Here is a 12937-nt window from a genome sequence, read left to right on the forward strand (position 1 = left end):
AAACAAGTTTTACAATTTTTTTTTAAAGATTTATTTATTTATTTGAAAATCAGAGTTACACAGAGAGAGAAGGAGAGGCAGAGAGAGAGGAGTCTTCCATCTGCTAGTTCACTCCCTAATTGGCCTCAACAGCTGGAGCTGTGCTGTTCTGAAGCTGGGAACCTGGAACTTCTTCCAGGTCTCCCATATAGGTGCAGGGGCACAAGGATTTGGGCCATCACCATCTTCTACTGCTTTCCTGGGCCATCACAAGGAGCTGGATCGGAAGTGGAGCAACCAGGACTCAAACCAGCACCCATATGGGATGCCGGCACTGCAAGCTGTGGTTTTACCTGCTGTGCTACAGCACCAGCCCCTCCTGTTGTTAATTTAACAATTAACACTCTTATGGATGACATCAGTGATCACCTGAGACTCTTGACATGAGCTGCCAAGGCTGTGGAAGCCTTTTGAGTCCACAGTCTCCATCAGTTAGTAGACAAGGCCATAAGCAAAGTGTAAGTTCTCTCCTCCCTTCAGAGAAAAGTACATCCTTCTTTGATGTCCTCTTCTTTCTACTGGGGTCTCACTCACAGAGATCCTTCATATGTAGGACATTTTTTTTTTTGCCACAGTGTCTTGGTTTTGCATGCCTGAAATGCTCTCATGGGCTTTTCAGCCAGACCAGAATGACTTAAGGGCTGATTCTGAGATCAGAGTGCTATTTAGAGCGATTGTCATTCCATGAGTCTGCTGTGTGGAGTGCTTCCCATATTAGAGCATTTTCTCCCTTTTAATTCTATTATTACCAGACACTTGATCTTATTTATATGATCCCTTTAACACTGAATCCTATCTATATGATCAGTTTAACATATTAATGTGATCACTTTAACACATAATATGGTACTATTACCATCCAGCTCAATGGGATTTGGAATCTCATGGCAAGTTTTTAGCTGTACCCTTAGACGTGTATCCATTGGAATGTATGTAGAACTATATAGCTTTACAGTTACAGACTTCCTCCTCCCTCTCTTATTCCCACTCTTGTTTTTTACTGGGATCTTTTTCCAGTTGACTTTATACAAATATGATTAATTCTATGTTAACCTGCTGAGCCAGGGCATTAACCCGCTGTGCCACAGCACCAGCCCCTAATTCTATGTTGAGTTCAACCAGTGGTATTAAGAAGAAGGAAAAAAAAAACTTCCTCAACAATCAAGACAAAGGGCTGTTCAAGTCATTGCTTCTTAAAGAATCAGTTTCACTTCTACAGGTTTCCCTTTAGGAGCTCTGTTAATAATCACAGATCAGGGAGAACATATGGTATTTGTCCCTTTGGGACTGGCTAATTTCACTAAGTATGATGGTATGATGTTTTCTAGATTCATCCATTTTGTTGGAAATGACTGGGTTTCTTTTCTCTTTTTCTTTCCTTTTCCTTTTTCTTTTTTTACTGCTGTGTAGTAGGTCATAGAGTGCATATTCCATAATTTCTTTATCTGTTCTTCAGTTGATGGCCATTTAGGTTGATTCCATGTCTTAGATACTGTGAATGGAGCTGCAATAAAACATGGGGGTGCAGATAACTCTTTTATTTGATAAACCTTTCTAAATCACTGATTTGAATTGAGCAACTATATTTTTGAAGATTTTTTTGAAGTTTCAAAAATATTTATTTATATTTTTGTTTCACTCTCCAATTCATCTAATTTTAATTTGTGTATTATATGTCAGGCAATATTCTAGATCCTGCAAACATAGTAAGATTTAAGATAGTTCTTATTTTGGAGAAGTTGTCGTTATGGGGGCTGGCTGACATTTCAGGTATGTCCAGCCTAAAGTTGAACAAATTCTGTTGGGAAGGCTTCATATAGGAAATAATGATATTCATTGTCCTTTTGAGTGTAAAGGGATGGGAGTTAGCACCTAAGTGCTTATTCCAAACTAGACATGTGCTAGGTTTGTAATCATCAGGGCTTCATATACAGGAATATACATGGGCCTCTTAAGCATTTATTTACACTGTCATTTTTTAGATGAGAGAATTGAAGCACAAAAGAGTTTAATTATGAATGATCATGCTGCTTGCATATGCCAAAGCCAGTCTCCAGCTGTTTCCTGGGATCATATTTTTCCAAATTATTTTTTGAGCATAGTAGTGAGACAGGGAATATTATTGCTTCTTGGGGTAAGCTGAGCAGAATGATTTTTCACACTCTCCAAGAAGCAAACTCCTTAGAATAGTGAACTTTAGTAAGGGCTACACATTGTGAGGGTCTTTGTGTTGTTATTTACGTTTGAGCAGCATGTGTTAGTGTGCTAGATCAGTGTGGAGAAAGGTACTAGACAGCAAGAAAGCCTGATGATAGTGCTTGCTTGCAGTCACACTGCCTAGGCTGTTATAGCTGCTGGGATTCTGGGAATAGTCTCCTTATTGAAATGTTTAAACCATTTTTGTATTTTTTTTTAGATTTTAGATAAAGTAGAAATCAAAATAATTAAGGTCTACCAATCTGGTAGAGAAGCTTTATGATTATGATTTTTTCTTTTTTGCTTTATCTTACCATAAGGGGATTAGAAACACAGCTTTATGAGCTTTTTTCCAAATGAAAACAGCTTTTTTTTGTGTGTGTGTGTGTGTTAAGAAAGATGATAGACTCTGTAGAAAATTCAAGTAATAAAGAAGAAAGTAAAAATTAAAGCAGCTTAAGGTAATATTTGTTAAAGCTTTGGTGAGTGGGGCCGGTGCTGTGGCACCGGCATCCCATGTGGGCACTGCTTCTAGTCCCAGCTGCTCCTCTTCTGATCCAGCTCTCTGTGATGGCCTGGAAAGGCAGTGGAAGGTGGCCCAAGTCTTTGGGCCCCTGCACCCATGTGGGAGACCCGGGGGAAGCTCTTGGCTACTGGCTATGGATTGGTGCAGCTCCAGCCATGGCAGCCAATTGGGGAGTGAACCAGCAGATGGAAGAACTCTCTGTGTCTCTACCTCTCTCTGTAACTCTGTCTTTCAAATAAATAAAATAAATTAAAAAAAAGTTTTGGTGACCACACTTCAATGTTTTCTCTATATGTATAAATAGACAAGCATATTATTTTATGGAGATTATATCCTCCTATAAGGTGTTAATGTAACTTTTTTTTTTTGTGTTAGGAATGTTTTTCCTATCAGTCTATATTTAATATCATTCTTTTAAGATAGCTGCGTTGTAGGGGCCGGCGCTGTGGCTCACTAGGTTAATCCTCTGCCTGTGGTGCCGGCATCCCATATGGGCACCGGGTTCTAGTCCTGGTTGCCCCTCTTCCAGTCCAGCTCTCTGCTGTGGCCCGGGAGGGCAGTGGAGGATGGCCCAAATGCTTGGGCCCCTGTACCTGCATGGGAGACCAGGAGGAAGCACCTGGCTCCTGGCTTTGGATCGGCGCAGCGCCGGCCGTGGCGGCCATTTGGGGAGTGAACCAACAGAAGGAAGACCTTTCTCTCTGTCTCTGTCTCTGTCTCCGTCTCTCTCTCACTGTCTATAACTCTACCTGTCAAATTAAAAAAAAAAAAAAGATAGCTGCATTGTATCTTTTTTTTGATATTCCATAATTTATAGACCCTTATTGATAATGGTTGAAGTTTTCAGTTTACTGTTTTAAAAACAGTGCTGTGATAGTCATCTTTCTAACTCTACATCTTTACATTATTACCTAATTTTGAGCTTTATGGTAAATTTTAAGAACTACAATTGCTGTGTCAAGAGGTATATGCATTTATTTGCTTATTTTTAAATTAAAAAAAATTTAAAATATTTATTTATTCGAAGTTACAAAGAGGCAGAGGCATAGGTTGAGAGAGAGAGAGAGATCTTCCATCCGCTGGTTCACTCCTCAGATGGCCACAACAGCTGGAGCTGCACTGATCTGAAGCCAGGAGCCAGGAACTTTTTCCAGGTCTCCCCATGGGTGCAGGGGCCCAAGCACTTGGGCCATCTTCCACTGCTTTCCCAGGCCATAGTAGAGAGGTAGATCGGACGTGGAGCAGCCGGGACTTGAACTGGCGCCTATCTGGGATGCCGGGACTGCATTGCAGTGGCTTTAATTGCCACACCACAGCGCCAGCCCCCCCAAAAAAATTTTTTTTTTTTTAAATTGCCAGGCAGAGTTAGACAGTGAGAGAGAGAGAGAGAGAGACAGAGAGAGACAGAGAGAAAGGTCTTCCTTCCATTGGTTCACTCTCCTAATGGCCGCTACGGCCGGCGCTGTGCGGATCCAAGGCAGGAGCCAGGTGCTTCCTCCCCATCTCCCATGTGGGTGCAGGGACCCAAGCACTTGGGCCATCCTCCTCTGCCCTTCCGGGCCACAGCAGAGAGCTGGACTGGAAGAGGAGCAACTGGGACTAGTACCCAGCACTTCAACTGGGACTAGAACCCTGGGGTGCCAGCGCCGCAGGCGGAGGATTAGCCAAGTGAGCCATGGCGCCGGCCCAAAAAATGTTTTTAAAATTCATTTAAATGGCCGGCGCCGCGGCTCACTAGGCTAATCCTCCACTTTGTGGCGCTGGCACACTGGGTTCTAGTCCCGGTCGGGGCACCGGATTCTGTCCCGGTTGCCCCTCTTCCAGGCCAGCTCTCTGCTGTGGCCAGGGAGTGCAGTGGAGGATGGCCCAAGTGCTTGGGCCCTGCACCCCATGGGAGACCAGGATAAGTACCTGGCTCCTGCCATCAGATCAGCGTGGTGCGCCGGCCGCAGCGCACCGGCCGTGGCGGCCATTAGAGGGTGAACCAACGGCAAAAGGAAGACCTTTCTCTCTGTCTCTCTCTCTCACTGTCCTCTCTGCCTGTCCAAAAAAAAAAAAAAATTCATTTAAATGGAAGAGTGAGACACACGTGTGCATGCACGCACACACACGCACTGAGAGAGAGAGCAAGAGTGAGTGAGAGAGAGAGAGAGATCTTTCATGTATTGCTTCACTCCTCAATTACCTTACAATGACCAGGTCTACACCAGTCTGATGCCAAGAGCCAAGAACTCCATCTGGGTCTACTATGTGCATTGTGGGAAATAAAGGACATAAGCCATGATGATCTGCCTGCAGGCACATTAGCAAGAAGCTGTATTAGAAGTGGAGCTAGGACTCCATTCCAGGCACTCTGGTATGGGTTGTGGGTGTCCCAAGTAAAGTCTTAACATGATGTACCACAATCCCTACCCCTATTTTTCTTAAATAATAACAATAAAAAATACTTGGGAGGCAGATAGCCAGAGAGAGAGAAGGAGAGCTGGTTTACTCCCATATGTCTGCAACAGCTAGGACTGGGCTATGGCTGAGTCTGGGAGCTGGGAACTCTATGACAGATTGGGGGCAGAAGCCCAGATGTCTGCACCATTGTCATTGCCTGTCAGGTCTGCATTAGTAGGAAGCTGGAGTCCGGAGCAGAAGGTAGCTGTGAAACCTAGGCACTCCCATATGGAACCCAAGTGTCTTGACTGGTGTCTTACCTGCTGGGCCAAGCTGCTGCCCCAAAAGCTATATACATTTAAAACTTTGAAACAGTTTGTTGAATTGCTATCTAGAAAGGTTGTACCAAGTTACCTTTCCACCACTCATGTATAACAGTACTATATTTCCTGTAGCCTTGTCAATTCTGAGCTTTGCTTGTCTTTTAAAATATTACCCTCCAGAGAGATGAAAATAGTATCTTCATATTTGAATAGTTTGTTCTATATTTTTTAAAAAAGTATTTATTTATTTATTTGAAAAGCAGAGTTACAGAGAGAAAGAGGAAGAGACAGAGAGAGAGTCTTCATCTGCTGGTTTATGCTCCAAATGGCTGCAACAGCCAGGGCTGGGCCAGCTGAAGCCAGGAGCCTGGGACTTTATCTGGGTCCCCCACATGGGTGAGAGCTGCTACCTTACCAGGTATACCAGAAAGGAGCTGGATTGGAAGTGGAGCAGCTGGGACTTGAACCAATTCTCATATGGAGTGCTGGGGTTGTGGGTGGTGGCTTAGCCTGCTGTACCACAATGCTGGCCCCTCATTTGCTCTTTCTTAAATTCATTCAGTCATTCAGATTTTTTGTAAAAAAGTGTCTGTTATGTGCCAGACCTTATGCTAAGGACTTAGGATATGTCATTGAACAAAGTGAACTAAGTTTAGATGGAGGAAACAAATACTAAAACAATAAATGTGATAGAGAAATAGGGTGTATGTATGCACACATGACAGAGAATGTTAGAAGACAAATACTATAGAAAAATATAGAGAATTGGTAAGAAATTAGAGAGTCATTAGGAGTGGGATGAGCCACAGAATATTTTTAGACTGACATTTTGGCATGTTAAGACAAAATTTGTGCTTTTGTTCTCATTCCTACCGTTTATAGAAATACCAATTTTTGGCCGGCACCGCGGCTCACTAGGCTAATCCTCTGCCTTGCGGCGCTGGCACACTGGGTTCTAGTCCTGGTCGGGGTGCTGGATTCTGTCCCGGTTGCCCCTCTTCCAGGCCAGCTCTCTGCTGTGGCCAGGGAGTGCAGTGGATGATGGCCCAAGTGCTTGGGCCCTGCACCCCATGGGAGACCAGGAGAAGCACCTGGCTCCTTCCATCGGATCAGCGCGGTGCGCCGGCCGCGGCGGCCATTGGAGGGTGAACCAACGGCAAAGGAAGACCTTTCTCTCTGTCTCTCTCTCTCTCACTGTCCACTCTGCCTGTCAAAAAATAAAAAAATAAAAGAAATACCAATTTTCACATCATCTCACTAATAATGGATATTAAAGTTAATCTTTAGTTTATCAGTCTAACAGATAAATATATGTCATTATTGGGGCTGGTGCTGTGGCATAGTGGGTAAAGCCGCTGCCTTAGTGCTGGCATCCCATACGGGCACCAGTTTAAGTCCTGGCTGCTCCAGTTCTGATCTAGCTTCCTGCTGATGTGCCTTGGAAAGCAGCAGAAGATGGCCCAAGTCCTTGGGTCCCTGCACCCATGTGCGGGATCTGGAAGAATCCAGATTCTTCCAGATGGGCCCCTGCGCCTGTATGGGGAATCCTGGCTCCTGGCTTTGGACTGGTCTAGCTCTCTCTGTTGTGGACATTTGGGTAGTGAACCAGTGGTTGGAAGATCTCGCTTTCTCTCCTTCTCTCTCTCTCTAATTCTGTTCAGATAAATAAATAAATCTTTAAAAAATAATGTCATTATTTCCATTTTCTTAATTTTTAATCTTCATATTAATGACCACCATATTCTTTTCAAGACTAGCTAGTCTTGCACCTTAGACCCTGTCCAGCTGCTTGTCTTTCTCTTGTTGTGCCACACATCTTTCCATGTGTAATTAGACTGTATCTCCCCTTCTTTTCCTGTGAATAATCCAATCATCCATTCATTTGTCCCAGCTAGAATTTGACATCATCCTGAACTTCATTCTTTTTCTTCCTTTCTACATTTAGTCATTGACCAAGGCCTGCTGGTTTTTCTTACCTAAATGCCTCATCTCTGCCTATATTCCTTCTCCCTTTCTCTGAACCCATTCTTTTTTTTTTTTTTGTTAAGATTTTATTATTTATTTGAGAGGTAGAGTTACAGACAGTGAGAGCAAGAGACAGAGAGAAAGGACTTCCATCCGTTGGTTCACTCCCCAAATTGCTGCAACGGCCAGAGCTGCACTGATCCGAAGCCAGGAGCCAGGTGCCTCTTCCTGGTCTCCCACGCAGGTGTAGGGGCCCAAGCACTTGGGCCATTTTTTTTCTGCTTTCCAGGCCTTAGCAGAGAGCTGGATCGGAAGAGGAGCAGCTGGGACTAGAACCAGTGCCCATATAGGATGCCAGCACCGCAGGCAGAGGACTAACCTGCACCACACTGTTGGCCCCTGAAACCATTCTTATTTAGTCTGTCATTAACATCTCAGGCCTGGATTACCATAGCAGAACCTTTACCTGGCCAACTTTTTAATTTAATTTATCATTTTGCCTTCTTTCAAAACGCTTTCTTATACTTATATTCTGAGCTAGAGTTATTCGCACAAAGCGTGAGTGTATTATGACACTCCTTTCTCAAGTTTCTTTCTTTCTTTTTTTTTTTTAGATTTTTATTTTTATTCATTTGAAAGAGTTACAGAGAGAGGTAGAGACAGAGGGAGAGGTCTTCCAGCCGATGGTTCACTCCCCATATGGCCGCAACGGCCGGAACTGCACCGATTCGAAGCCAGGAACCAGGAGCCTCTTCTGGGTCTCCCATGCGGGTGCAGGGGCCCAAGGACCTGGGTCATCCTCCATTGCTCTCCCAGGCCATAGCAGAGAGCTGGATCAGAAGAGGAGCAGCCAGGACTAGAACTGGCGCCCATATGGGCTGCTGTCGCCCCAGGCCAGGGCGTCCCGCTGAGCCACAGCGCCGGCCCCTCTCAAGTTTCTTAATGCTTCCCCACTGTCTTCAGTATATATCCTAAACTTATAACATAGCTTACAAAAATTTTTATAGCTGTTCAAATTTTGTCTCTCTGTCCTCTGCCTCAACCCTAGTATCTTTACCCCTGCAATGCCCCAACATGTTAAACAAAGCTAGCTATATGAACTGTTTCAGTTACGCCAAAGGGCCATGCTTAGTTGAGCCGCTTTTCCTTTGCACATCCTGCTATTCTATTCTTCCTTGGAATTCATCCCTTCTGCTTCCATTCTGTAGGGTTTCTGCTTTGCTAACACATTTCCTGGAAAGCCTTCTATGAATCTCTGATTGAGGTCTCCCATAGTACAGTGTACTTAAACAATATTGTTTATTAATAGCACCAAATTATATGCTTCTTTTTCAATTATGAGTTCTGTGGTAACTTTGGTATTGTTGGCTCAAGACATGCAGCACTGGAGGTATTTTATAGTTGTTAAATGAATAAACATTTTCAAAATGTTACCTATTTCTGTTGTCTTTAAATTGTTTATATCCTTTGCTCATGAAGCTTTAAACAAGCACATAACTCTTTGTACTTTAAGAATCATTCCTGAGGCCGGCGCCGCGGCTCACTAGGCTAATCCTCCGCCTAGCGGCGCCGGCACACCAGGTTCTAGTCCCGGTTGGGGTGCCGGATTCTGTCCCGGTTGCCCCTCTTCCAGGCCAGCTCTCTGCTGTGGCCAGGGAGTGCAGTGGAGGATGGCCCAGGTGCTTGGGCCCTGCACCCCATGGGAGACCAGGAAAAGCACCTGGCTCCTGGCTCCTGCCATCGGATCAGCGCGGTGAGCCGGCCACAGCGCGCCGGCCGCGGCGGCCATTGGAGGGTGAACCAACGGCAAAGGAAGACCTTTCTCTCTGTCTCTGTCTCTCACTGTCCACTCTGCCTGTCAAAAAAGAAAAAAAAAAAAAAGAAAAAAAAAAGAAAAAAAAAAAGAATCATTCCTGTTTATGGAGAATTTGTTTTCTCATTTGGCTGTTTGCTATTTGATTCAGTCTGTAATTTGTTGAGTTATAGAATTTTTTAGTTTTTTTTAATTCAAAATACATGAACCTCTTGTTTTTTGTTTCTGTATTAGAATTCACTTGGCTTATGCTGAAATGAAAATCTATGTACTCCATATTTTTAAACATTTATCATCTATCCTTGATCTGTTTATTTTTGTGCTTATATAAAATTCTTCCAATCACTATAATTTGTTTCTTAGACTGCTTGTTATATTCCATTTTTTTTTTTTTAATTTTACTTATTTGAAAGGCAGAGTTACAGAGAGAGGGAGATGTGTAGAGAGAGAGAGAGCTTCCTTCCACTGGTTCACTCCCCAAATGGCTGCAAAAGCCAGGACTGGGCCAGGCTGAAACTAGGAGCCAGGAGTTTCATCCAGGTCTCCCACGACAATCAAGGAGCCCAAGTACTTGGACCATCCTCTGCTGTTTTCCCAAGCACATTAACAGGGAGCTGGATTGGAAGTGGAGCAGCTGGGACTTGGAACAGTGCAGCTTAATCTGCTGTACCCCAGCGCTGGACCTGAAGTTCCATTTTGTTGTTGTTGTTTCCTTTCTTTGGCTTATTCTACATTTTACTAATTGTTATTTATAATGTGTTTTTTTAAAAGAATTATTTTATTTATTTGAAAGACAGAGTTACAGAGAGAGGTAGAAACAGAGAGAGGTCTTCTATCTGCTGGTTCACTCCCCAGATGGCTGCAATGACTGGAGTTGCGCCGTTCCGAAACCAGGAGCCAGGAGCTTCTTCCAGGTCTCCCACGTGGGTTCAGTGTCCCAAGCACTTGGGCCATCTTCTACTGCTTTCCCAGGCCATGGCAGAGAGCTGGACTGGAAGAGGAACAGCCGGGACTAGAACTGGCGCCCATATGGGATGCCGGTACTTCAGGCCAGGGCTTTAACCCATTGCGCCACAGTGCCGGCTTCTTATTTATAATATGTTTCAACAAAAAGTAGGTCATTTCTTAACATACTGGTGCAATAATCTTGGTTTTATAATCAGAATTTTTTTAAAAAGATGTATTTATTTATTTGAAAGAGTTACACAGAGAGAGGAGAGGGAGAGGGAGAGAGAGAGAGAGGTCTTCCATCCGCTGGTTCACTCCCCAGTTGGCCACAGCAGCTGGAGCTGCACTGATCGAAAGCCAGGAGCCAGCAACTTCTTCTGGGTCTTCCATGAGGGTGCAGGGTCCCAAGGACTTGGGCCATCTTCTGCTGCTTTCCCAGGCCACAGCAGAGCTGAACAGGAAGTGAAGCAGCCGCGACTGGAACTGGGATGTGGGATGCTGGCGCTTCAAGCCAGGGCATTAAACCACTGCACCACAGCGCTGGCCCCTATAATAAGAATTTGAACTCTTGCCTTTAAGTGTGTAATCTTGTATTTAACTTCTCTGAGCTGTGGTTTCCTCAACTGTTTAATAAATGAAATGATATGTTTCATGGAGTTTTTATGAAAATTTACCAAGAGATCTGTATGAAGTTCTTGTTACTAAAATATGTTTGGATGCTCTAAAATCATTAGGATGCTTTTCTAAAATTTTCTTGATATTCTTATTTGAATATTCTTTCAGATAAATGTTGAAAATAAGTGTTAACATCTTCCCCCAGATTCTTTTGAGATTTTGATTTGATATTTTTAAATGGATAAAATTTAAATGTTTTTGGGAGAATTGTCATCTTTAAGTATTTAGTTTTGCAGTTTAGTCTCAGTTTCACATTTTTTTTGCTAAGATTATTACTTTATATTTTTCCCTTTCATCTGTTTTTGCAGTTGTGAATAAAAGCTCCTTGCTTTTTTATTACATTGGTTATTGTTCATATTTAGGAAATTATTAATTTTTCTGTTTCTGTCCTTGGTTTTGTTTCTTTTTGCTGATACTTACTAGTGGTTCTCTTGGATTATCTTGTGTATAAGCATATCCTTTACGCCTGTTTTTTCCCCAATTTCTTTCTATTAGCTTCACTTTTAATTTGCTTTTATTCTTATTGTATTGCATTTAGAATTTCCAGCACTACTATAATGATATAGATAAGCTTGTTTCATTTATTATTTTAATACTATTATAGAATCTTGAAAATACAAATTTTTTCTTTTTTTTAAGATATATTTTTATTTATTTGAAAGGCAGAGTTACAGAGAGAGAGAGGGAGAGACACAGAGAGAGAGAGAGACAGAGACAGAGACAGAGAGAGACACAGACATCTCACACCTGCTGGTTCACTCCCCAAATGGCCACAACAGAGAATCTGTGCCAGGCCAAGGCCAAGGGCTTCTTCTGGGTCTCCCACATGAGTACAGGGGCTCAAGCACTTGGAGCATCTTCTACTGCTTTACTTGGCATGTTGACAGGGAGCTGGATCACAAGCAGAGCAGCTGTGTCTTGAACTAGTACCCAAATGGGATGCCAGTTTCATAGGTGGCAGCTTTACCTGCTACACCACAGGGCTGGCCCTGGAAATACAAAATTAATGTTTGGTTTAATGTATTTTCTTTCTCTGGTGTTGCTCGTGATGTCTTATATTACAGTAAGAGCAGTGAATTTTTGCTTGAAACAAAATTTATCATCTCTGAAAAGGTTCTAAAAATTAAAAAAAAAAAAGTTATTTGAGGAGGGGAGAGAAACAGAGCGGCAAGGGCATTCTCTTCATTTGCTGGTTCATTTTCCATGTGCCCACAATGGGCGGAGTTGAGTTGGGCTGAAACCTGGAGGTAAGAACTCACTCCACATCTCTCATGTGGGTGACAGGAACCCAAAAATTGAGTCATCATCTGCTTCCTTCCAGGGTTTGCATTAGCTGGAAGCTGGAATTGGGAACCAGAACTGACTCATGAACCCTGGCATTCCAGTATGGGGGCTGAGTGTCTTAACCATTAAGCCCAATGCCTACCCCTTTTGTGCTGTTTTTAAAATATATCTATTTAGGGGCCAGCCTTGTGGCTCAGTGGTTTAAAGCCCCGGCCTGCAGTGCTGGCAACCTATATAGATGCTGTTCCACTTCCAATTCAGCTCCCTGCTAATGTGCTTGGGAAATATATCTATCTTAACCCTTGTCTGCTGCTGAACAAAATACTTGAGACTCATAAATGTAAACTTAGTGTTCACAGTTAAGGAGTCTGCATGACCAAGATCAATGCACTGGCATGTTTGGAATCTGGTGAGGGCCTGGCCTCTGCTTTCAGGATGGTGCCTTGAGCACTGCTTCTTCTAGAGTGGACCAGCTCTGTGTCCTCACATGGCAGAAGCCCCCAAGAGGCTGGCTAGTTCCTTCAAGCCCTTTTATAAGGTCACTTGTCCACTTAATTGCCTCCTAGAGGTTCCATCTCATGAAACTGTCATGTAACAATTATTTCAGCATACTAATTTGTGGGAGACACATTTACACTAAAGCAGGGAGGAAATAGGCATAACATTAAATTTAGCATGTCAACCATTTTTTTTTAAATTCTACAAAAAAATTCTGCATTTAGAGTAACCTTTAGAACCTTCTCTTTATTGGAGAAGCGGACTTCTTAGCATTTCATCTTGAATAAT

The 12937-nt window shown here is 43.1% G+C and overlaps 1 protein-coding gene across 7 annotated transcripts in view; it reads left to right on the forward strand.

Annotated features, from left to right (window-relative positions):
- ATAD2B (ATPase family AAA domain containing 2B) overlaps positions 1 to 12937 on the forward strand; it is a 221718-nt gene that overhangs the window by 127030 nt on the left and 81751 nt on the right. The gene's annotated exons all lie outside the window — the stretch shown is intronic.

Source organism: Oryctolagus cuniculus, chromosome 2, assembly GCF_051225735.1.
Source record: "Oryctolagus cuniculus isolate XC-2025 breed Fujian yellow rabbit chromosome 2, ASM5122573v1, whole genome shotgun sequence".
In the NCBI taxonomy this organism is placed as follows: Eukaryota; Metazoa; Chordata; class Mammalia; order Lagomorpha; family Leporidae; genus Oryctolagus; species Oryctolagus cuniculus.